The 24,975-nt window shown below is 44.2% G+C and overlaps 1 pseudogene; it reads left to right on the top strand.

Moving 5' to 3' along the window:
• The window catches only part of LOC130120417 (immunoglobulin kappa light chain-like), a 191,580-nt pseudogene that overhangs the window by 110,227 nt on the left and 56,378 nt on the right, over positions 1-24,975 (top strand).

Here is a 24,975-nt window from a genome sequence, read left to right as displayed (position 1 = left end):
ACCATCCCAGCCAGGCTAGCCAGCGTCCGTCATCGTCTGCAGACTGCCGGAGCAGTGCAAGGTGGGTTGCTAAACCCGTAGCCTAGCCCGGCTAATTAACGCCAGAGACTGTGTTGTCGCACCATAATTCCCAGCCTCCAACTACTTAATATAAGAACATCTAAACCCAGTCCCGCGACACTACTACTACTGTTACTGGCCTAGACCTAGGGGAATCTGGGCGGTAGCAAGGATCCACAGACAGTGGGTACTGTGGACCGGTGAGGTGAGCTGGGTAGATAAACTGTGGATCATAGAAGAGAAACGCATGAGTCCATGTTCACTCCAGCTCGAACCAGTTTATTCTGAGCTGCTTAGGAAGCTGGGAGCAGCTTGACTCTGGGGATCCACAGAAGCGCTACAGCGCCCTCTACTAGCTTGGTGGAGAAACACCCTTACTGCAATGCAATCACGTATCTAAGTTAGATCTAAATCTAAAAAATAGGGGGGGGTATAGTTTTTAAGTTAACTTTTAATTGAGGCTATTTTCAACCCCTTACACACTACCACTACCACTACTACTGCTACTGTTACTACCACTACTACCACTACTACTACTACTACTACTACCACTACTACCACCACTACTACCAATACTACTGCTACTATCGCTACTACTACCACTACCACTACTACTGCTACTACCACTACCACTACTACTGCTACTGCTACTACCACTACTACTACTACTGCTACTGCTACTACCACTACTACCACTACTAATACTACTACCACTACTACTACCACTACCACTACTACTGCTACTATCGCTACTACTACCACTACCACTACTACTGCTACTGTTCCTACCACTACTGCTACTACTACTACTACTACCACTACTACCACCACTACTACCACTACTACTATCGCTACTACTACCACTACCACTACTACTGCTACTACCACTACCACTACTACTGCTACTGCTACTACCACTACTACTACTACTGCTACTGCTACTACCACTACTACCACTACTAATACTACTACCACTACTACCACCACTACTACCACTACTACTGCTACTATCGCTACTACTACCACTACCACTACTACTGCTACTACCACTACCACTACTACTGCTACTGCTACTACCACTACTACTACTACTACTGCTACTACCACTACTACTACTACTACCACTACTACTGCTAAAACCACTACTACTACTACTACTGCTACTGGTACTACCACTACTACTACTACTGCTACTACCACCACTACTACTACTACTGTTACTGCTACTACCACTACTACAACTACTACTACCACTACCACTACTACTGCTACTACTGCTACTACCACCACTACTACTACTGCTACTACCACTACTACTACTACTACTGCTACTACTACTTTCGGCTGCTCCCGTTAGGGGGCGCCACAGCGGATCATCTGTTTCCACCTCTTCCTGTCTTCTACATCTTCCTCTGTCACACCAGTCACCTGCAAGTCCTCCCTCACCACATCCATAAACCTCCTCTTTGGGCTTCCTCTTCTCCTCTTCCCTGGCAGCTCCATATTCAGCATCCTTCTGCCAATATACCCAGCATCTCTCCTCCACACATGTCCAAACCATCTCAATCTTGTCTCTCTTGCTTTGTCTCCAAACCGTCCAACCTGAGCGGTCCCTCTAATATACTCGTTCCTAATCCTGTCCTTCTTCATCACTCCCAATGAAGATCTTTTCATCTTCACCTCTGCCACCTCCAGCTCCACCTCCTGTCTTTACTTCAGTACCACTGTCTCCAAACCATACAACATAGCTGGTCTCACTACCATCTTGTAAACCTTCCCTTTAACTCTTGCTGGTACCCTGCTGTCACACATCACTCCTGACACTCTTCTCCACCCACTCCACCCATCCACATTAATGTGTATTACAGGAACCATAATGTTACTGTCTGTTTTTAGATTTTTTTTACTCATCTGACTGTTCCTGCGACTTATATTCCAAAGCTACTTCCATCCACCCACCCACCCATCCATCCATCCATCCATCCATCCATCATCCATCCACCCATCCATCGTCCATCCACCCATCCATCCATCATCCATCCACCCATCCATCATCCAAACCGCTTATCCTGCTGCCGTTTGGTCATTACTGCAAAACCTGAGAAAAAATCTGCAACTTGCCGTAAGTCGGTTTATATGGCAACAACAACAACAACAACAACAATAATACCAATCATAACAATATCAATAACAATAATAGGCGGCACGGTGTCGCAGTGGTTAGCACGGTCCCCTCACAGCAATAAGGTCCTGGGTTCGAGCCCCGGGGTAGTCCAACCTTGGTTGGTCGTCCCGGGTCGTCCTCTGTGTGGAGTATGCATGTTCTCCCCGTGTCTGTGTGGGTTTCCTCTGGAGGCTCCGGTTTCCTCCAACAGTCCATAATAATAATAATAAGAAGAAGAAGAACAAGAAGACGAAGATGAAGTATAGCTACTCATCAATAAAGCCATATTGCAAGAGGTCAAATCGAAAAAAAAAGAACTTGGTCTTACAAGCATCGCTTTTTCTCATAATAATAACAGCAATACTAATACTACTAATAATAATAATTACAATAATAACGATAATGATAATATTAGCTACTCCTCAATAAAGCCATATTGCAAGAGGTCAAATCGAAGGAAAAGAACTTGTCAGCAGCTTGGATTGACTACAGGAAGGCATTTGACAGCATGCCACACTCCTGGATAGAGAAGAGCCTCAAGATCCACAGAGTCTGCCCAACAACTGTCAAATTCATCACGGAGAGCATGAAGACCTGGAAGACCACCCTGAATCTCCATCATGCAGAGGGGTTGTTAACATCGAGACCGATCAACATCAGAAGTGGAATCTTCCAAGGGGACTCACTATCCCCACTGCTCTTTTGCCTTGCACTAGCAACACTCAGCAGTCCACTGAACAACAGCAGCTATGGGTACAAATCACAGAAAGGCAAACCGACCCATCTGTTCTACATTGATGACCTCAAGATGTTTACCAAGGAGGACAATCAGCAGAGGCGTAGGGCTTGGAAGTTTGGTAGGAAGGTGTCCTACTGATGTTTCAGTAACACCTCCAGCAAAAAAATAATCTAACTGATAAACGATGGTTGGGGGAAACAATACAAATACTATGACTTGTGTAATGATGGCTTGGCTAACACAACACTGGCAGGCCTCATATCCACCAGCCTTTTCACTACTTCTCACTACTAACTAACACAGACCTTCTTCTTTTTGGTCCCCGCAGGACAAGAGAGGCAACACTTCTAGTCAAGGCTGTGATGACAAGTGCATCCCCATGAAATACAGATACTTTTGGTTGTTTTACACCAGGCTGGGAGGGTCACAAGCAAAGATGAGGGGTCAAGGTGAGTCTGGGAGTGGGTGAAGACCGAGACAGCAAGGCACAAAGTGAGAAAGAGACGTGACGGTAATGAAAGAGAGGAGGAGAAAAAGAGCAGTCGACAGCGTGAGGACAGAAAAGTGGAAACTCCAGAAAAAGGAAGATAAAGTGAAAAGTGAGCTGGAGACAGAAAGACACCCCCCCTCCCCCTTAGTCAGCGTAGTGCATGATGGCCTCAACGTAGCTTCCTGGAAACAGGCCTGTGGTGGCGTTCATCACACCTTCATAGCAGCCACCCTCGTTTTTCTTGATTACACAGATAATGGCTCCTCTTGGAAGGACAACTCGTCCTCCTGATAAGCCATGTAGTCATAGATGGCCACCACTAGAGGGAGACAAACACGCAGTTAAGCACGCTGCTGGTTAACAGTAAACCAACAATAACATTAACAACTTGTAGTAAACATAATATTCACAGTGCTTATACTACCACTATTATTACTAATTATTAGTACTATTAAAGCTAAGTACTACAAACACAGCTATCACTGCTCCTACGAGAGACACTACCATTATAACCACTGCTGTGACCACTACTCCCACTAATAAAGAAAATAGACTGTGATAATAATCACATCTTTAGGTCTGTTACTACTAGTTCTACTGTGATTACTATTACCACCACCAACACTGCCACTACTATATTTATTAACAACAACAATAATGAGAAAAAACACAACAATAACAATTCCATGTCTTTTGTGCTGGATAAGATCTAATCTGGTAATGATGACATGGTGTTGACATATTGGCTGCTTTAAGCATCGAAATTGCGATGTTCATCTTCTTTTGTTCTTTACTCTCATCCCAGCTGTTGTCTCGCTCGGTCCATATGTTGTGCTGATGGTTAGCATCTGGTTTTAGAATCAGTCTCTTCGTAAATCCTCTACCTTTCTCAAGGTAGGTTGCTGGAGCCCAGGGAGGGTCCTCCTCTGTACAGGGGTCATTGTACTCAACTAAAGCGGACTCCTCCTCTTCCTCACCTTCCTCTAATGGCTGATCACGGGGCCAGACCTCATCAGGCCCTGGTTGGCCCTCAACAGGTGAGGAAGGGGAAGAGGATCGTGTGAGACTGGGGAAATGGGTCGGGAGGGAGGGAGGGAGGAGGTTATTATATAGCTGGAGATTCAGATCGTACGACAGTGGCACTCAACCATGTGTCATGAAGAGCTGTGTGTACACAGGTTTTCTTTCAGACCAACACTACAGCTGCTGAGCTCACTGACCATTCCTCCTGTGTTTGGCTGAAGGTGTGTGGTCAGTGAACTCATCTGAAGTACAGTAGTGTTGGGTTGGGGAGAAAAACCTGCACGCACATGGCACTCCATGGCACATGGCTGGTATCACCCATGTGCCATGGAGTGCCATGATTTCCAACTGATTGTCATGATGCCCAAACAAATCAACTCTCATTGGTGTGATTATCAGAAACACCCCAATCAAGGTTACTCAGGCAAATGGGGCGCAGGTGAACAGAAACACCAATCAGGGGATGGAGAACAGGCGAGCCCCGATGGTCCAGACCACACAACCATGACCGTTACGGAGTGTACATGAGTTAGAATATTACATTAACATGCCAGATCATACACTGTGAATATTTACATATGTAGCCGGGTGGGGATTGATTTCTAAAGTAAAAAACCACCAGAGGGCGCTGTGCCTTGTGGAGCCCCCTCAGCGCGAGCTAGAACAGCGGAGATTAAACCGGAAGTTCCGGGGTTTTTTTTGTTCCCTTCCTCAAGTACGCTGGAGTGGTCGGCTGTGTTTCTAAGAGCTTGTAAAAGAGGTAACGTTCTATGTTAAATGGTGTCTAATGCAGAACATATGGAAAGATTCATGTTAATAATGCTGTGTTAGATGTAATATGTGAGATCTGTTGCCGATTGTAATGTTATACTGTGTGATCTTCGCAGATTTATCGTTAGAGCGTTTCCATTTGTAACGGATAGCCAAGCAGAGTCAGGCATCCATCACACCATGTGGGGGAGGACCATGTAAAACGCTGTACTTGTGAGTGTTAGCTAGGCTAATCACATTTACTAGCTACAGATGTTGTGTTTGGTGGCAACTAACTTTGTGCTTTTCATTTGTTTCATTTATGTTCGTGTAACAGGGAGGACCCTGCAGTTATTTATTGTGCAGTTATTCTATGTCGTTATTTTCTTTCATGTGATTAGGCACTCTTATGCTAGCTAGTTTCCACCGGCTAGCTGCACAAGGGATTAGGCATTGTATAGGCTAAGAGCCTGAGCTTTATGTTGAGCAGGATCATTGTTGAAACTCTACATTTATTAATGTCATTTTTCTAAATCTTAAAATTGATCGGAATAAAGAACGCTGTTTTTTATGTTGTCTTGGGATCATTAATTTTACCAGGCTGCATATTTTGGTACCAGGAGTGGGGTGATGAGACCGTAAGGCCATCGGAAGCGTATGCGCCCAGAGGCGTGAAGGAGCTGATATGCTTAAGCGCGGGGACGCGCTTCCCGAAGGGGGGGGGGTAGTGTAACGTGCATGGATAAGTAGACACGTTGGTCCTTGACTAACGGGTCGGACCCTTTAGTCGGCTGGTTAACGTTGTTGCTTGCGGAGTGGGAGACACGGGTTCGCGTCCCGGCTGTGGCGACGGTCTCCCAGACTGCCCCCCGAATTCGCTACACATACATGGAAAATAAGCTGAGTTTCATATATGAGCTGTGATGGTAGTTTATGGAGGATAAGAGAGATAACTCACATTGTCTTAACAAGACAGCTATCAACACAGACAATGAACCAGCAGAATGAAGTACAGATTTAAAAGATCACTTACCTGCGCTGTAACATGTGAGAGTCAAGACGCACATGTGTAACCCAGGTTAAAATAACCTACATATAATTACAGTTGAATCATAATAAATAAATAGGTAAATAATCATAGTTATTCATTTTGCAAGTAAATAGTGAACAGTAGATAAGTAATTCATGATACCAATAAATTCCTATTCATATTGTTGGTACTGCTATTTCTTGAACGCAGCGCGTGCAGTGCTGATTAGCCAATCAGCTGCCTTGCTCGAGAGGGAGGGCGTCCCAGAAGCAGCTAGGTTCCAGAACGCCAGGCAAGCGCTTGAGAGAAGCCACTGGAACGAGAGATAGAAGATTCTACTTTGAAATAGCAGCGAGCTACACTTGGTTCTTTCTTTTTCCAAGTTGAGTATTTTGTTGGTCTGGTCCTCCTCCGAGCCCTGGGTTTGTGTTGTGTCCGAGTGTCGTCCAGGACTTGGTGAGTCAACTGCTAACTAGCCCAACTTGTCCGTTTCTAAAGTGTGTGTGCATAGGCTAGTTAAAGCTCTAAGTAGCTCCGTTATGTTGGGGATCATAACTTGTGTAAAGATTATTGAGGAGCTACGTGTTTCTTTTGTGAACCGAATTCAGAATGTATGTTTCTTTTGTGCAAACCGAGTTGCTAAGCTAGCTCCTTCCAGCTGGGCTGCAGCAGCAGCAGCATGGTGTATTAGCACAGACATTACACTGCGTCACGTTTTAGCGGTGGGTAGATTGACCATGTCAGTCGGTACTTATGTTGTTTTCTTTTGATTATTTTATTGAGAGTTATGTAAACTAATGTCTTTGCATGTGTGATGTGCCTGTTATAATGCAGGCCAGGGGTTTTTCTTGGATTGGGAAGATCGCGCTTGGTGTTTCATCCCCCAAGATAGCGAGCCACCTATAGGAGCCCTGCTGGATCCACGTGGTCTGTCTGCGGCTTCAGACAGCTCATTCTCAGGACAGCAGCCTACAGATTCGAGCACCTGGATTGTGGTAAGACTGACATTTCCAGTTTGTTACTGCAAAACGCCGTTGGACTCAGTGGACCAACAACGGACTTTCCAAAGAGGACGGATTATAGCCTACATTGATTATTGATTTTGATTTTTGATCTGATATTGTATTGTTAATTGCTGTATCGGCTGAGTTTATTACTCATTCATACTGTTCATGGGGTAATGCAATTGTGTGTTACTTTTGGCATTCTGATTTACTGGTTAAGTAACTTAGGTTAATGGAAATTAGAACTGAAACTTAAAGGCCTAATGGAACAAAATAGAACATAAAACAAATTAACATAATTTGTCAACTCAAACAAGAGATAACTTCAAATTAGAATTAAACGGATCCTGAATTAGAACTAAAATATCTATCTAAATTATCTGAAACTCAAAACAGTGGTTTAATAAGGGTTAAATCATAAAACAAGAGGTTTCAAGGAATTTATCCATTCTCACTATGTTATTGTGTAATTGTGTATGTTTCTCTGTCTATATTTACAATTCTTTATATATGTAAAAACAAGCCGGTAGTTCAAACTTTATCCCTGGTCTGTGGTCTGCAATCATTTGATGCTAGTTATAAACTGCTCCTAGGAACCTAGAACTGGTCCTAGTCAACTGTCAACTTCTACAGTGCTACACATGCAGATGAGATACATGTAGGTGTGATGGGTGTCACTGAGTGACAAGAGTTGAGTCTGTCCTTATAAACCACCGAGTGGGACTGATGCACAGAGTCTCCTCCATGCAGACCTGCCTTTGTTTAGCTGCTACTGATAAAGAACTGTTGTCTTCACACTGACGCTGAAAATAAGCTTTTGCTTTACCATGGCCAAATAAATATTTAACTGGACTTTCCCTTTCTCACAGCAACTTCTGTTTTATGATCCGCTCTGCTCATAATGTTTGGGCACAACCTCAATTTATTAATATTATTATTATTATTATTATTATTATCATCATCGTCATTATTATTATTATTATTATTCATTCATTCATTCCTTCATTCATCATAAGCCGCTTCTCCGCAATGGCAGCAAGCTAAGTAGGGCACTCCAGACGTCTCTCTCCCCAGCAACGCCCTCCAGCTCCTCCTGGGGTTTCCAAGGCCTTCCCAGGCCACATTCGACATGTAGTCCCTCCAGCGAGTTCTGGGTCTACCCCGGGATCTCCTCCAAGTTGGCCGTACCCAGTAAACCTCCAAAGGAAGGCGCCCAGGAGGCATCCTAATCAGATACCTGAACCACCTCCACTGGCTCATTTCGACACGAAGGAGCAGCGGCTCTACTCTGACCTCCCTCCGGATGTCCGAGCTCCTCACCCTATCTCTAAGGCTGAGCCCAGACACCCTACGGAGGAAACTCATTTCAGCTCATGACCATAGGTGAGGCTTGGAACGAAGATTGACTGGTAAATTGAGAGCTTTGCCTTCCGGCTCAGCTCCTTCTTCACCAAAACGGTTCGGTACGACTTCCGCATTACAGCTGATGCTGCACCAATCCGCCTGCCAATCTCCCGCTCCATGCTACCCTCACTCGTGAACAAGACCCCGAGATACTTCAACCCTTTCACTTGAGGCAACAACTCATCCCCAACCCGGAGGAAGCAATCCACCATTTTCCGGTAGAGGACCATGGCCTCAGATTTGGAGGTGCTGACTCTCATCCCGGCCATTTCACACTCCGCTGCAAACCGCCCCAGTGCTCGCTGGAGGTCACGTTCTGATGAAGCCAACAAAGCCACATCATCTGCTAAGAGCAGAGACGCAATTCTGAGGTTTCTAAAACGGACACACTCCTCACCTTGGCTGCGCCTTGAGATCCTGTCCATTAATATCACAAACAGAATTGGAGACAAGGGACAACCTTGGCGGTTTCCGACACCCACCGAAAACGTGTTTGACTTTGTGCCGAGAATGCAGACACAGCCTTCACTTTGGTTAAACAAGGACCGGATGGCTTGTAGCAACTGTCCCGGTACCCCATACCCCCATTATTATTATTATTATTATTATTGTTATTATTATTGTTATTGTTAATTATTTCCAGTGTTTTCCGTTTCCTACAAAAAACATTTCCCTTGGGATTGAGACTCTTTCTCACTACACATACAACCAAATAGTTTTAAGACCAGAAATGTTAAAATTGGACACAACATTGACAAATGATAAAAACCAAAAGAAAAAGAAAAATTCGGTCATTCTAAAATATGACTGCTTTTATTAAACTTTAAATAAATGTCAGGATGACATTTTGAAAAGATATTTGGGCAGCAAATTCTCAACGTTAAGTAAAACTTCTGTTTTCAAAACTGAACAAAATATATTCTAATTTATAATTTTTCAAGGAATTATTGAAATTTTGAATTTGAGCATACGTTTTATAATTACCACTAAATAAATATATAACTTGATAGAAAAAAAATCCACTCGACATGTCAATAGGAGATTATTTTGTACACAAAACCAACGAAAATATTTTAAGCAGCAAATTCCTACTTACATACTTGTTTTGGCAGTTTTATGTTAATTTATTTAAAGAAGGTAATAATCACACCATTAATGATCATTAGATTTAATTATTGCACCATGTAGTTGAACACATCATTAAACATGTTGGTGCATCAGGTTATATTTGCTTAAAATCATAATTATTTTATATTGCTCTCAAACAACAAGGCAACGTGACTGAAAACTCTGAAATCAGCAGTTTTCTAAACATATTGTGTGAAGCACCGACTTCTATCAATGGATGACCACATATATTTTGTCCATTTTCTGAGGAGACTAAACTCTGGTTTCAGAGATTGGGGGATTCAGTAATTTTTCAAAGTAAATCTCACACTTTCATGTCACTTTCCATTTTATTGAAATGGTACTTGTTATGTGATCATAGGATGTATACAGATGTGAGGACAACAAAAGAGAAACACTGACAAAACTGACAAATTTGAAAAGAATGTTTAATATTTGTTATATGTATGAAAGCAGTAATGCAATAACAATAATAGAATAGAAAAATAGACAGTGCAACTAATACCATATATTAGAAGAAGACCAAGAACAACATATTACTACAATTACATTTTTATTATTATTATTATTATTATTATTACTATTATTATTATTATTATTATTGTTATTATCATTATTGTTATTAATGATGATGTTGTTGTTATAGAGCTTACCGTATGTCCCAGATGGCAGATCAGTCACTGTGAAACAGAGGGAGGTTTTTGTACGGCTCTCTATCACCGTGTGAACACCCACTGACTATTGATATAGTGTTCACTCTGACAGTAGTAAACTGCTGTATCCTCAGCCTGGACTCCACTGATGGTCAGGGTGAAGTCAGTCCCAGACCCACTGCCACTAAACCTCGATGGAGTTCCTGACTGAAGAGTGTTTGTGTGATAAATGAGGAGTTTAGGAGTTTCTCCAGGTTTCTGTTGGTACCAGGAGATAAGTGTATTGCTCTGATAAATATAAGCAGTTTGACTCAGTTTGCATGCTAGACTGACTGATCCCCCTACATTGGCAGCTTTCATTGAAGGAGTCTGAGTCACAGTGACCTGACTGCTTGATCCTGAAAACAGAAACACACAAACAGACTGAAAGTGAAGGCCTTCATTGTCTCACATGTACATCTGGAAATCTCTGTGAAAGGACAGATGTGTTACTCATTACATCACATAAACACATAGAATTCCTTTTTTCAGGTGTTGTTTTAACTGAAACTCAACAGTGTAAAACACAAACAGGGACTTGGTAGAAACAATGTGCAGGTGGGGAAACACAAACTGGTGAGATCAGAGAAAGTTCTTTCAGGAGAGGAAAAGTTGAGATGAGGAAAACAAGGAAGACAGTGAATCATCTCTGCCGGTCTTACCTTGAATAAAGGCAGCACATGTCAGGATGAAAATGCTGCTCCAACACATGGTTTTTACCTTTGCTGTCACAATGAACAAGTGTTGGTGGCTTTGCTTTGGACTTGCAGAGTTATAAAGGTTTCATGAGCACTGAAGCATGTCCTTCAAATAAGAAGTGTCCTCTCTATGCAAATGAGCTTCCTGGTGAGACTGCTGTTAGTAGTAGATGTGTATATCATGTCCTGTGAGGACACACCGTCTTGTGTGTGCTCCAGCCACTTATTACAGTAGTCACCACCACCTTCTGTGACTAATGCCAAGTTAGATGAAGAAGAAATGATCTTGGATTAAGAACACTCTATAACACTTCGTAACACCTTGAGAAGTTATGTGAAATTGTCATGCTTTGATTTCATGATATTCAGATTATACCGTTAACACACTCAAACACAAATCCAGTTCATGATGAAACTGGAAGAAAAAAAAAAACTTCTCTCAGGGTTTTTCATTTATGTCCAAATACAAGCTCCCCTACATATGCAGATCTTCTTGTTTGTCATTCAGCTTGTTTCCTGTTTCTCAGGGGTCACCACAGTGGATTTTACAGTTTCCATCGTACTGATGGAAACTGGGCGCAGCACCAATGGAGGCCGTTGTTAACCCAGGCCTTGACAGATCCGATCTGGTCTTGTCCTCACCTTTAAGACCCTTAATAACCTAGCTCCTTCGTATCTTTCTGAACTCCTTCATATCCACACGCCCTCCCACACTCTCAGATCCTCTTCTGCTCTCTAACTCACTGCACCTTTGGCCCGCTTGACTACCATGGGGTCTAGAGCCTTCAGTCATTCTGCCCCCCGCCTATGGACCTCTCTCCCACAAGACAGTCACAAGACTGACTCTCTTTCAACCTTCAAATCTCATCTCAAAACGCACCTTTTCAAACTGGCATATTCAGTCTGATCCACGCTTCATTGAGTTTGGTGTAGATGATGATGTTATACTTATCTGTTGTGTTAACTTCTTATTGTCTACCTGCTTTGTTTTGATGCTCTGCTGTCTGATACAGTGCTGCTTGTTTTTTTTACTGTGTTCTGTAAGGTGCCCACAGATAAAATGTTTTGTTGCTATTGTCTAACATTCCTGATTGTTGTGTCCAGAGATGAACTTAATCCCAAATCAAGTATTGTCTGAGAAGATCTGTGCACCAATAAGAAACAAACAGGCGAGAACAAGACTGGGTGCTAACTGAAGCTACAGTCTACTACTACTACTACTACTGCTACTACTACTACTACTACTACCATTACTACTACTACTACTGCTACTAATACTACTGCTACTACTACTACTACTGCTACTACTACTACTACTGCTACTACTACTACTACTACTACTACTACTGCTACTACTACTACTACTACTAATACTTCTACTGCTACTAATACTACTACTACTACTACTACTACTACTACTACTACTTCTACTACTACTACTACGGCTACTACTGCTACTACCACTACTACTACTGCTACTACTACTACTACTACTGCTACTACTACTACTGCTACTACTTTCGGCTGCTCCTGTTAGGGGTCGTCACTGCGGATCATCCATTTCAGTCTAAGTCTAAGACAGTCTAGGTCTAAGTCAGTCTAGGTCTAAGTCAGTCTAAGTCTAAGACAGGGGCATGGACACACGTGCTGTTGCATCATGGTACCTTTTTTGTTTCTAAACTGTGTTGAAACAGTTAAGTTGTGTTCCACTTGATGTCTGACGTCAGAAATTCCAGCTGGTTGGTCACAAAAAGAAGTGCTGCACCTCCCAGTGGCCAGACTGGAAATTACAGGGGACAAATATGGACACCCACAAGAGACTGACGTTAATATGGCTGGCATTATGTCAGTAATATTTGGCAATGTAAACTGGCCCATTACCAAATAAATGTATCAGCTGTGTTGTAAATTAATATTTCAAACTTGTGTTTGGCCATTTAACACACTGTTTTTATTTTTCATAAAGTTGAGACCATTCAATGTTGAAAATCAAAATTATATGTATTTAAGAGAAGACATTGTGAATAATGCTGTGTACTATTATGCTATACAGCCTTGCTGAGCTCTGATAAGTGCATCTTGGTGACCTACAGAATGAAAAGAAATGCTCTGAGTTTCACACTTCAACTTAAAGGACCAGACGACCCCATTTTTCCAGTAAGAAGTTGAAATTTCGGACTTTCTAGCACATCCGGAACACATAAGTGCATAGTTAAGTATATGGTTTTGTGCTCGTATTAAAATGTGTACTCACAACTCTTTTAACAGAGATACGTATGTATGTGTTTATTGAAGACATTGATCACTTCTCCTACTTCGGCAGCCTTCTCTCCTCATAAACTGACATCGAGTCTGAGGTCAACCATCTCCTGAGTTGTGTCAGTGGTGCTTATGCCAGACTCAGTAGGAGTCTTTGAAGACCGAGACCTAAAGGCCCAAACAAAACTCCTGGTCTACAGAGGGGTGGTTCCCCCCACCCTGCTGTATGAAGCAGAGTCATGGACCACCTACAGCAGGCACCTGAGAGTCCTGGAACAATACCGCCAAAGATCCTTATGAAAGATGCTGAGGATCAGCTGGAAGGACAGACGCACCAACATCAGTGTTCTGGAAGAAGCCAACATGACTAGCATCACCACCACAATAATGCAGCACCAACTCTGATGGACAGGCCGTGTCCTCCGCATGTCCAACACACGTCTCCCCAAAGAGATCCTGTACCCCAGCTGAAGGAAGGTCAGTGAGCTCCCGGCAGGCAAAAGAAAAAAAAACGTTTCAAGGACAATATCAAGCCCAGTCTGAAGAAATTCACCATCACATCGAGCACCTGGGAAGACATTGCACTGGATAGATGCTCCTGGAAGAAATCCGTGCAGGAGGTAGCTGCATGTCATGAAATGGAGCTCCACTGTGCTGCAGAGAAAAAACCACAGCACCACAAGGAGACAGAGAACAAGACTCAACCACCACCACCAACCACCACCACTTTCCCCTGTCCACACTGCACCAAAGTATGTGGATCGCAGATCTGCCTCTACAACCATCTGAAGACCCACAAGTAGACAAACCAATTGAGAGGACAGTCATACTCGCTTCGAGTGACCGCCGATGATGATGATGATGATGATGATGCATGTGTGTACGTATGTACTTATGTTTTATGATAACTGTTGCTCAATTCTGATGGTTGTAAAGCACGTTGGCACAAACCTGGCTTGGTGTTGAGTTGCTCTAAAAATAAATGTGACCTTGACCGAGACCTTATTATTATATCACATGACAGGAACATGTTATAGGAAATGTTCCATCATCTCAGCCTCAATAACATCCTCAAACATTTTATCAATGTTGCAGTGAGAATGTTATTCCTTTATTTTGAAACATTGTGGGAATGTTTCATAAAATAAAATTATATAATCTGCTACCTCAACAACGTCCACAAAACATCCCCACAATGCTGCAGACAAAACCTTCTTACCTGTGTTAGAATACCACACTACAGGAAGTCTGTGAATGTTCTCATTCATCCAGGTCATGGTTGTCCAAAGGAATTGAATCGAGTGCAGCTGGATTTGGTACATATCCGTGAAGACGTTTCGCCTCTCATCCAAGAGGATTCATCAGTTCGTGCCTTTCTGACTAGACCAAGCTAGTCTGACTGGCTGGTGATGAAACTCAGATATTTATCCTCTTTGGAGTCGGCATCAGAGCTATTGATGTCAATGGCTCTTTGTGATCCGATGTTAATGTAACCCACATGATTACATGTACCCTGTGACGTATGTAAGTTCCACGAGTAGCCTCTAGGAGGCACACGAGCTACAGAGTTAAAATCATACAAACAACCGTCAACAATAGAGAAGAGAAATACGGATATTTAGAAACCCGGACAACTTTGACTATGGATACTTGAATTATTGATAGTTGAACTACGGATATTTGAGCTACAGGACATTTGAACTACGACAAAAAAGATCCCTCCCACGAAGCTTCCTAGACAGATGATCTCCCGTTGAAGGAAGAAGGAAGACTCTTTTCTCTTGTGTTTTGTACGCTGCTGGAATCCTGGTGAGACTGGTTTTTTAGTACCCCGAACAACCCCCCTTGCTACACCCTTTTGGAACCCTTGGATACCCCCTTTGGATTGCCCCCATCATCGCCCTGGATTTGGATTCATCATCATCGCCTCAACATTAACTTGCCCCTGTGATTGTGGTAGGATCTGGACATTGCGCCTTGAACAGATTGGACGACTGAATCATTCCCCCTTTTCTCTTCTTTTCTTTATTATTTTCTTTGAGTGCACTCATACTTTATTTTGGATTATTTTCTTTAAATTGTTAGTGTAGAATATGGCTGCATAAGTAATGTATTAGAAGGGTATAAAATAGAATATAGATAGATATAGACAATAAATAGAATATTAGGAAGAACTTTTAAAAAGTATAATAGAGTAATATATATATATATATGTGTGTGTGTATAACACATCTAATTTAGTATTGCTATTGAAATTACTTTGAACTGTTGAAATAAATTGTTTTTTTTTTATTGTAAACTATACCCACGAGTGTGTGTGTTGTCTTTGGGGTGAGTACTAGAATCTGGTCTAGAAAAAAACCTACACCAATCTACACTGAACTTAGACATTAGACTGTAAACTGTCCCTGCGCAAGCATAGGCCCATTCCCCTGTCGTGCAGGTTACATTAAGCAGCGACGGTCGTTGGAGGTGTTAGTTTTGACTTCGTTAGTGCTCCATTCAGTGGTCATGAGTGGTTGGAGCCGTTGGTGAGCGACTGTTGTTCTTGGAGGCTAGGCTTCTTGAGTCTCCTGGGTAGAGATGAAAGGACAGCATTGTAAGTGGGAGGTAGGTGGTGTGGCAGACCTCCTCCTCTGTTGAGGGATGGTTTTTCCAGTTCCACATAGATGGCTTCCTTCACCCCTCTTTCAAACCATCTATCTTCTCTGTCCAAAATGTGTACGTTGCTGTCCTGGAAGGAGTGTGTCTTCCCCTTTAGGTGTAGATAGACTGCTGAGTCTTGTCCTGAGGAGTTTGGCCTTCTGTGTTGGGCCATCCGTTTGTGTAGTGGTTGTTTGTGTGGTGGGGAGTGCTTCAATGGTAGGTTGAGTGGTTGTGAGTGCAGCTTCAGGCCTGACTCCTCCCTCAGCCAATCTCCTCATCAGGGCCAGGTTATCTAAGCCACCTGTGACCACCTGTGCAATCCTTTTTTTGCCTTCTCTCTCCCTCGTTGTCGCATGTGTCTGGTGGTTGGTGCTGCAGTTCCTGAACTTCTAGCGTGGAACCTCTAGTCTTTGCTGCCACTGTTGTGCTGGTTATCGGGAGTATTTCCTGGTGTCAAGGTTCCCTGCTGGAGGTGGTTCTGCTGCTGTTTTGCCTTAGTTTCTTTTGATTACTAACTGGGTTGACCCTTCTCTAGTTTGGGTTTTTGTTGTTGACCTATTTGACTTAGTTTGTTAGTTATTCCCCTCAGCGGTCTGAGTGTCATCTTGTGGGGGGCCAGGCACTTGTGGTGAGGTCCCTGCATGTGTGTGTGTGTGTGTGTGTGTGCGCGCGCGTGAGTAGGAGCACCGGGACACGTGTGGCGAATTCACCAGTTTGCTGTGAGGTTTGCTGTGCTGCACGGAAGGTGAGTATTGGTAGCACCCCTGGGCACTCCTCAGTTAGTCTGCCTTCCACAGTTGGCCTCAGCCTAGCTTTCTAGTTTGGTTACAATTATTTCTGTAGGTTGGGCATTTTTTTTGGTATTTTAAAGTAGTTCTTTTACATTTTCTTAATTGTATTGAAATATCATTTTTACAAATTATTTGTAATAAAGATTCAATGGCTTCATGTTGATTTTAATCGTTTTTTTTTTTCTTTATTTCCCTAGCAGCTCCAATTCCGGTCCTTTCTTGCTTTGATTAATTAAACAAAGTATTTATATTTTTGAATCACGTCTCTGTCCTTTTTCAGTGGCGAATCTGTTTGCCTGGCTAAGCTTCAAGTCCTTAATTCTGGCTTGAAAGAGAAATATTATTTCCTGGGGTGCAATTCCCCAGGTGGCGTTGTTGGCCCTTTTCTTTGTCTTAGCCCTCCGTCACATTTTGGCGTTTTCGGCAGGATTGTTGGCATCCCCAGCACTGGTCAGCGTGACTAGGGGTACTGTTTACATCCCTATTGTCAATGTAGGGACCCAGGATGTTTTGCTGTACCCACGCACTGTGCTAGGTACACTTACTCATGCTCACCTGGTGAGCTTACCTACAGGTCTTGAGGAAGAGGTAGTAGCAGCCACAGTTTCCTCTCAGACTGTTTCCAGTTCAGTGCAGGAAAGGATTGCTGTAGTTGCCTTAACAGCTCTCACAGAGCCGGAGCAGTGTCAGGTCAGGTCCTTGCTGCAAAAGTATAGTGGTGTCTTTTCTGCTAATGATGGAGACATAGGCTGCACTAATCTCATTTCTCATGATATTCCTCTAGTAGATGAGGTACCTGTACTTCAGAGATATAGGCGGATCCCTCCTTCAGAGTATGAGGCAGCCAAGGCCCACATCCATCAGCTGCTTAAGGCACAGATTATCAGAGAAAGTAGTAGCCCCTTTGCCTCTCCCATTGTGCTGGTAAAGAAAAAAGACGGTAGCCTTCGTTTGTGTGTCGACTACCGGCTCTTGAATAGCAAGACCCGCAAGGATGCCTTTTCCTTGCCCCGTATTGAAGAGTCCCTCGATGCCCTATCAGGGGCCTGCTGGTTCTCCACCCTGGACCATGCTGCAGGCTATAATCAGGTACCAGTTACAGAAAAAGACAAGATAAAGACTACATTTTGCACTCCCTTTGGGCTGTTTGAGTGGAATCATATGCCCTTTGGGTTGTGCAATGCCCCAAGTACTTTCCAGAGACTAATGGAGAGGATTTTTGGAGACCAGCACTGTCAGTCATGGTTACTGTACTTGGATGACGTGGTTGTCTTCTCTTCCACTGTAGCAGAACACGTGGAGCGTTTGGATGCTGTGCAGTGAGAAGGTCTCAAAGCTAAGCTGGAGAAATGCTCCTTCTTCAAGCCAGAGGTAGGCTATTCGGGCCATGTTATATCAAGGGATGGTGTGTCCATAGATCCCAGCAAGATTGAAGTGGTTTCAAAGTGGCCACGACCTAATCATGTGTCTGAGTTGCGCTCCTTTCTAGGATTTGCAAGCTACTACCGACATTTTATTGAAGGGTTTGCAAAGTTAGCCACCCCTCTGCATGGCCTAGTAGCTGAACTGACTGGCACAAAGTCCCGGAAACCAGCGGAGAAGAGCCTACCTGCTGCATGGACAGAGGAGTGTGAGCTTAGCTTTGAGGGCCTTAAAAGTAAGTTGGTGGCTGCTCCCGTCTTGGCCTATGCCAACTTCAACTTACCCTTCATTCTAGAGGTTGATGCCAGCTACAATGGACTGGGTGCTGTGCTCTCCCAAGAACAGGACGGTAAGGTTAGACCCGTAGCTTATGCTAGCCGTGGCCTTAGGCCTACAGAGCGTAACGTGAACAACTATAGCTCTATGAAATTGGAGTTTTTGGCCCTTAAATGGGCCATGACTGAAAAATTCAGAGACTACCTACTGGGACAGAAATGTGTGGTGTACAACGATAACAACCCTCTTAGTCATTTAGCCACAGCTAAGCTAGGGGCTGCAGAACAATGCTGGGCTGCACAACTTGTGGCATTTGATTTTACCATCAAGTACAGGCCTGCCCGAAGTAATCAGAATGCAGACGCCCTTTCTCGGCAGCACCCCGCCAGTACAAATATAAGAGACTATGTAGCCTCTGGCATCCACATCCCAGAATCACTGCAGCAGGCTTTTAGGACTAAGCAGGCAATTCTGGCTACCCAAGCCACCATCTCAACTCTCCCTTGTCACACCAAATCTGACTTGCATGTTTTACAGGACGCTGACCCAACCATCAAGGAATTTAGGAGATTCTGGACCAGGAGGAAGGGTCCTGATGCAGATGAGCGTCGCCAGGTCTCCAAGGAAACTCTTATGCTGGTCAGGCAGTGGGACCGGATAGTGGAACAACACAGGGTGCTATATCGTCGAGTTTGCCGCCCGGAGGAAGGAGAAGTTCTTCAGCTGGTGCTACCCCTGTCACTTAAGAGCCAGGTCCTGCATCAGCTGCATAATGAACATGAACATCAAGGGGTTGAACGAACAACTGATCTGGTCTATCGGCGGTGCTATTGGCCTGGAATGCACCATGACATCAAGCAGTGGTGCCTTGAGTGTGAACGTTGTCAGGTAGCTAAAGATACTCAACCTGCTGCCTGTGCTTACATGGGCCATTTGCTTGCCTCCCGCCCAAATCAAATACTAGCTGTTGATTTTACTGTGCTAGAGCCATCAAAAAATGGAATGGAGAATGTCCTTGTCATGACGGATGTTTTTTCAAAGTACACTCAGGCAGTCCCAACTCATGACCAACGGGCTTCTACGGTGGCCAAGGTGCTGGTCAGTGAGTGGTTCTGCAAGTTTGGAGTGCCAGGCCATCTCCACTCTGACCAAGGCAGGAATTTTGAGAGCCATCTCATCCAACAGCTCTGCAGTATGTATGGCATCGAGAAAAGTCACACCACTCCCTACCATCCAGCTGGTAACGGCCAATGTGAGCGGTTCAACCGCACCCTACACAACCTCCTTCACACCCTGCCTGTCGCCAAAAGGAGAGATTGGTCGTGTTACCTGCCCCAAGTGACTTTCTCATACAATACCACAGTGCATCAGTCCACCGGTGAGTCACCATTCTTTTTGATGTTTGGGCAAGAGCCACAGTTGCCTGTTGATTTCTTTTTGGGCAGAATACAGGAACCTGTGGCCGGCAGCACCCATGACTGGATCGTGGAACATCAGACCAGGCTACGCCATGCATTTGAGGGTGCCACCAAACACTTGGAGACCACAGCTGATCGACGTAAGAAGCACTATGACCAACGTGTGCGACATGTCCCCCTGCAGGAAGGTCAGTTGGTATACCTTAGGAAAGTTGGTGTTAAGGGCCGTCACAAGATCCAGGACATCTGGAGCTCTATAGTGTACAAGGTGGTGAAGGCCCCCGCAGTGGGAGGATCAGTGTACACTATTGCCCCTGTGGACAACCCTCAGCAGCTAAAGCATATCCATTGTTCATTATTAAAAAGTAAACTGGATCACGTGACTGTCTGCCCCTCTATTGAGCCAACGCAAGAGATGGAACCCCCTTTGGTGGAGGACTCTTCACAAGATGGTGAATGGCTTGTGGTGGTCCAGGAACCAACTCCTGTGCCAGTGGACAGGCGACAACATTTGCCAGCTCATGCCACCCATCTGTTAACCCAGCCCAAAATGACTGTGCCCCCTTCATATACAAGCCCACTGACTGATACTACTGATTCTCCAGGCACCAGCGAAGCGGCCCGGAGAAGAACCAACCCATACTAATGCCGGGAAGCACCCAAATCTCCATCATCTACCCCAGGCAGCAGGGAGCAGAGCAATAGGGGCTACAAACTCTCAGGTATCTGTGCCTATATACTCTGCTATTTTTAGACCCTGGCAGTAAGTGCAAATCGTCGGGACGACGATTTAAGAACCGGGGGGGGGGGGTAGATTGTGGTGGGGAGTGCTTCATTGGTAGGTTGAGTGGTTGTGAATGCAGCTCCAGCCCTGACTCCTCACTCAGCCAATCTCCTCATCAGGGCCAGGTTATCTAAGCCACCTGTGACCACCTGTGCAATCCTTTTTTTTGCCTTCTCTCTTCCTCGTTGTCGCATGTGTCTGGTGGTTGGTGCTGCAGTTCCTGAACTTCTAGCGTGGAACCTCTAGTCTTTGCTGCCACTGTTGTGCTGGTTATCAGGAGTATTTCCTGGTGTCAAGGTTCCCTGCTGGAGGTGGTTCTGCTGCTGTTTTGCCTTAGTTTCTTTTGATTACTAACTGGGTTGACCCTTCTCTAGTTTGGGTTTTTGTTGTTGACTTATTTGACTTATTTTGTCAGTTATTCCCCTCAGCGGTCTGAGTGTCATCTTGTGGGAGGCCAGGCACTTGTGGTGAGGTCCCTGCATATGTGTGTGTGTGTGTGTGTGTGCGTGAGTAGGAGCACCGGGACACGTGTGGCGAGTTCACCAGTTTGCTGTGAGGTTTGCTATGCTGCACGGAAGGTGAGTATTGGTAGCACCCCTGGGCCCTCCTCAGTTAGTCTGCCTTCCACACTTGGCCTCAGCCTAGCTTTCTAGTTTGGTTACCATTATTTCTGTAGGTTGGGCTTTTTTTTTTGGTATTTTAAAGTAGTTCTTTTACATTTTCTTAATTGTATTAAAAGATCATTTTTACAAATTATTTGTAATAAAGCTTCAATTGCTTCATGTTGGTTTTAATCGTTTTTTTTTCTTGATTTCCTCAGCAGCTCCAATTCCGGTCCTTGCTTGTTTTGATTAATTAAACAAAGTATTTATATTTTTGAACCACGTCTCTGTCCTTTTTCAGTAGCGAATCTGTTTGCCTGGCTAAGCTTCAAGTCCTTAATTCTGGCTTGAAAGAGAAATAGTATTTCCTGGGGTGCAATTCCCCAGGTGGCGTTGTTGGCCCTTTTCTTCTTCTTAGCCCTCCGTCACATTTTGGTTTCTCCTATGTATACATACATTTCCCTTAATATCTGGTATATGCATGTGTGGAAGTTATGCTTGGCCATGTTGTAAATCAAGTAGAAGTACAGGAAAAGGTTGTGTTCATCACACAACTAATTATTGTCTTCATGTTTCTTTTTGAAATCACTGAAGGAAACATTTGCATTGGACCAAGGAGGCAGCCCCCCTGTTGAACGGTGAAGATGTTCAAGAAGTGGAAGGTACAGTAATGCTGCACCAGCTGGCCAGTGAATTCTTTATAGATGCAGTACTATCTTGCAGGGTACTGCATTGAGAAAGCCATGGAAACATTTGTAGGGCTGGTTGTCAATTTGAGAAGTTTGAATGAAGATGTTTGTGTTTTTATGTATGTACTATATGCATGTCCTATTGTGGCTTTTTTAATTGTTGTGTGCATAGTTGAACATTAAAAGCAGTTTTTCTTTTTACGTTCAGACTCTGTTGAACCCCCGGTCAACAAAAGACAAAAGGCAGGTAAAGCCTTGAACTATCTTCCAAAACCCAAAACTATATTAATTGGTCTTACATGGCACGGAGCCATTTCGCTTTTCAATTTCTTTGTCTTTAGAAGAAACTTCAGCCTCAGTCTCCACAACATGGAGTATGGATAATCGGGTCCGTTCTCCAAGTTTATAAACATTACTGATGTTAGATTTTAATAATGTATGTTATTTCACAAGTGGTTTTAGCAATGTGTTTTATTGCAGTTGAAATCTGTGCCTGCCCCCCCCCCCACACACACACACCTAATCTGTCCCAGTCTCCTGTTCATATGCAAGTTTCAGGTGCCGTGAGGTCTGGTGCCACAGATATGGGACTTTCATGGCTAGCCTACCATTTGCCTATCACATTTATGAAACGTCCTACAGAGATGTCCAAGTCGTTTTAACACTATTCTATGATATACTTCAGTCACCAGATATACTTCAGCTGCCACAGTGTCACCTGGAGGAAATACCCCTTGAAGTGGTCCTGCAGGACGGCAGTGGAGCTCTCCTGACCTTGGCCCTGCTGTGCTCACACTTCAGAAATGTAGTTGATACTGACAATGTCAGGGGGCGAGCACATTTTAAGTGGCTTGATAGTAAGTGGGACAAAGTAATGATCCTGATGGTGGTTCACCCTTTGGGGTATGATGTTTATTTAAGGAAGCATAGTGCTCAGTTTTTAATGCTCACCATTGTTATATGCAGGTGTTTCTACCTGGAGTCAATGTTCAGCAGACTACCAGAAAGTGCTCTATACAATGTGCACCCTGGAGACCTGTTTGCAGTGTGGAGAGGTCTACAGAAACTGCACACCGGGTATGCATTCAGTACTTGTAAACATGACTGTTTCAGTAGTCACTTGTTAGTGACAAAAGTGGAAAAAACACGAATACGTGTGCACTGTATGTATTGTATTATGCTGTATCCCAAATCCAGAGTGTAATGTCCGTAGACGCCTTGTCTTACTGACATAAGAATAATTCAAGAACGAGCCGACTTCGTAGGTTCTTAACTGTGTAGCTTTTACTAGCGTTCATCCGACATACAACCTTCATAACATGCGCTTCTCACTTCCTGTATACGTCACGCGCACTGCACGTACATCCGTGAGTGGGTCAAGTTAAACACGTGACCTTTCATTCGTTACACAGAGTATCCCCCCCCCCCCCACAGGCTATGTTGGAGATGGCAGAAGGGGAAATCTGCGGGGGATCTACTCCGAGAATTCACATACTGGGTTCTGCAGGCTGGGCGCGGCTGGAGGTGGGCGCGACAGGAGGTGGGCGCGGCTGGAGGTGGGCGCGACAGGAGGTGGACGCGACAGGAGGTGGGCGCGGCTGGAGGTGGACGCGGCTGGAGGTGGACGCGGCTGGAGGTGGACGCGAGTGGAGGTGGACGCGGCTGGAGGTGGGCGCGACTGGAGGTGGGCGCGACAGGACGTGTGCGCGACTGGAGGTGGGCGCGACTAGAGGTGGACGCGACTGGAGGTGGGCGCGACTGGAGGTGGGCGCGACTGGAGGTGGGCGCGACTGGAGGTGGGCGTGACTGAAAGTGGCTCCAGGCCGCAGCTGGACCCTATACGCCCATTTCACGCCGCGGCCATCTTGGATTTAAAAAAAAAACAAGTGGTGGGAATTTAGCCACGCCTCCTTCTTACTCAATCGGAAATCAACGCAGCCGGGGCCAGCAGCAGCAAACATGGTTTGGACTACCAACCTCGAGCACCTACCGTCATTTACCACAATATGAAAACTAAGCTGGATCTTTTCTTCTTCGAGTACTTTCTGCCTCTCCTGTGCCAGTGAGGAGAGACACACACACAGGGCTGTATTCAAAGAAGCTGTTTAACCACAATAAAATAAAAAATAAGATACATTTCATTTTTATACTGTACATTCAATATTTATACATTAGATTGTCCCATCTACAATATCTTCATTCTTTGTCCTTTAACTTTAACAAAACTGTTGGTTCATTTTAAACTGAAATATGTTGGGTCAACTGTCATTCTGTTGTAGCAATAAACTGGAACTGGCTACCAACTCAAATCATCAATTGTTTACTAAACTAAGATAGTGATTGCTCATCTCAAGGTGTGGGCTAAAAAATGGGACTGTACTGAAATGAAGTTAAATATGTTTCAATCTATCTAAGGTTTGTGTGCGCTATTTTCTTGTCAGCTGAATTTAACGAAGGTTTAAAACAGTGGTCCCTGAAAATGTGTTAGGAGAGCACACACAGTCCCCAGTTGGTTGACTGTTCCACTTGGTGAAAGGGGTATGACTCCATCAAAATGTGGTACTCCTTTAAGCGTCTTATTGACCGTTCAACGTGTATTCTCAAGCCAGCAATACTCTGTGCGTCTGTGAGCTCATCACAGCTAAACTGTCCACTTGGGCCTAAAAATGCAGGGATGACAAGTTTTACATCTATTTCATCGAGCAGGTCTTTGATAAGGAAGCCCTTATCGGCCATGACCTCATCACCTGACTCTAAGAGGTCCAGAACACCTGACCTCTTAGTTATCTCCTTATCAGAAATACATCCTGTATATAGATTACTTACCAGGCTACCTGACCCTGAGGGAGTGATCCCAATTAGGGATTTCAGTGTAGTGTTACTTTTATAATGGGAGTATGTCATGG

The sequence above is a fragment of the Lampris incognitus genome, chromosome 11 (assembly GCF_029633865.1).
Source record: "Lampris incognitus isolate fLamInc1 chromosome 11, fLamInc1.hap2, whole genome shotgun sequence".
Lineage (NCBI taxonomy): Eukaryota > Metazoa > Chordata > Actinopteri > Lampriformes > Lampridae > Lampris > Lampris incognitus.
The sequence above is the reverse complement of the archived record's forward strand: the minus strand, read 5'-3'. Positions and strand labels throughout refer to the sequence as shown.